The sequence below is a fragment of the Hippopotamus amphibius genome, chromosome X (assembly GCF_030028045.1).
Source record: "Hippopotamus amphibius kiboko isolate mHipAmp2 chromosome X, mHipAmp2.hap2, whole genome shotgun sequence".
Lineage (NCBI taxonomy): Eukaryota > Metazoa > Chordata > Mammalia > Artiodactyla > Hippopotamidae > Hippopotamus > Hippopotamus amphibius.
The window spans coordinates 78863003-78865028 of NC_080203.1; positions in this window are offsets into that span (position 1 = coordinate 78863003).

Genomic DNA, 2026 nt, shown 5'->3' on the forward strand with positions numbered 1-2026 from the left:
CTGTCTCTCACACATGCTGCCAGTCTCTCCCAGTTCTCAGCTCCTCTGCTTTGGTACCCTCTACCTCTTCGTATCCCTTACACCGTTTCCTTTTCTCCCACTTTTCCGGTCTCTGTCAGCTGCTGGGGGTTCCTCTCTCTGTGTCTGGATGTCTGGATCTTGCACCTTCTCTGTGTTTCTCTTTCTCTCTCCATCCTTCGATGACCGACGAGGATGACCATCACCTCGCCCCCTCCCCAGAGTGAGTGAGGGCACCTGGAACAGGTGTGGGTGATGTTTTCAGAGCCCCAGGCTCCCACCCTGCCCGGAGCCAAGCTGAGGCAGGGGCGGGGCGGGACTGGCGGCAGTAGGCTTGGCTCTGTTTGGGAAACCCCCTACCCTCATGCCAGGCCCTTCCTGAGTCAAGTCCTGGGAACAACCACCCCAATTAAACGCCAGGGCTGGTTGAGGGGGAGGAATGGGCCTGGCATCCCGTCACCCCAGGGGCCTGGGAGTCGGTGCCGTCCACTCCCCACTTTATAACCGGCCAAGTGCTCTGATAGCCTCTGAGTTGATTATCACTGGAAACCTCTGGGGGGTGGGGGGAGGATGGGCAGAGCAAGAGATTCTTCTGTCTGGTTCATAGACAAGACCCCTGAGTTCCAAGAAGTCAAAGGACTTGGCCCAGGACACATAGCCCATGACAGATCTAGAGCAAGGGTAAAAACTGCCAAGCAAAGATCAACAGCTCTGGATGTCCCGCCCAACTCTGCTCCTGAACGGAACTGTGGGCGTGCTGGGCAAAGGAGTAAGCAGGCGCTTTTCTAAAGCAAAGTCTCTGTCAATAAACACTGAAGCCCTACTTTGAGCAAGAACCCAGGGAAATGCAAAGGCGGAACGAATAAACTAATCTCTGGCAAGAGCTTGACTATTTCTGAAGTACTCTCTCATTTGCCACCTTCCTAATAACCAAGGTAAGTGGTGACTAACATTATGCCCACTGTCGACTCAGGAGTAGATGGCAGAGAAAGGGTTAGAGCCTAGTTGTACAACCCCCACTCCAGGGATCTGTCTACCATGCCCCCTCTCGGCAACAGGGGACCCAAGCCCCTACCACTGGGAAGGTCAGTGTTGGCCATGGATGGGGCCAGCTCAGGCTTCACTCACAGTGCAAATCTCAGTCCATCTCAAGCAGGCATAGCCCAGTAGGCAAAGTAGGAGGACGTTCCCAGTCCAGGACCCAGACCCAAAGCATTGGTCATTGTACTCTAGCCTGAAATTCTGAACCAAGCCCAAACTGGCCTAGAGCTGGCAGAGGAGCTGCTGTGAGAGAAGAGCATAGGGCTCCTCTCTGAGAGCAAAGCCAGGGAGGAGAGGTCCTGACATGGCCCAGAGACCCCTGGCCTTGCTCCCATCCTCAAACTCTGGTTTGTGGTTTATACCTGTTTACTGTCTCTCTCTCCCCTCACTGTGATGTCAGCTCCATGAGGGCAGGGGTTTTCACATTTTGTTCACTGCTCCATCCCCAGTGCCTGCAACAGTGGCTGGCATGTACTCAATAAATCATTGAGGAATTCTTCAGTGACTAAATGCATATTAAGTGAATAAATGAACGAATGTTTTACCCCATACGTGGGGACAGGGAGGATTTCATAGCCTAAAAAATTTGCCCACCTCCTTCTCCTGGGTAGAACAGGAGAGGGCATCCCTTCTGCCGCGTTCAGACTCTGCCCATCCCAGAGCACCTGGCACAAACCCCTGTAAGACCCCACCTTCTCCTGAGGGCTCGGCCAAGCCTGAGAGGTGAGGAACAAGGGGCTTCCCACATGTTCCCACAGAGCACAGCCAACAGCACGCCCTGTCCTAACTCATAGACATGTAAAGTGTCTGGCTGGTGGAGCCTATTCCACAGTTGGGGAGACTGAGGCTTGCAGAGAAGAGTAAAGGAGCAGACCTATGTCACTCTGGGTCGGTGTGGAGCTAGCCATGGAGGCCAGGGCTCCTGACTCTCCTGCTGGACTCTGGGATGAACCGGGAAGGGAAGGGA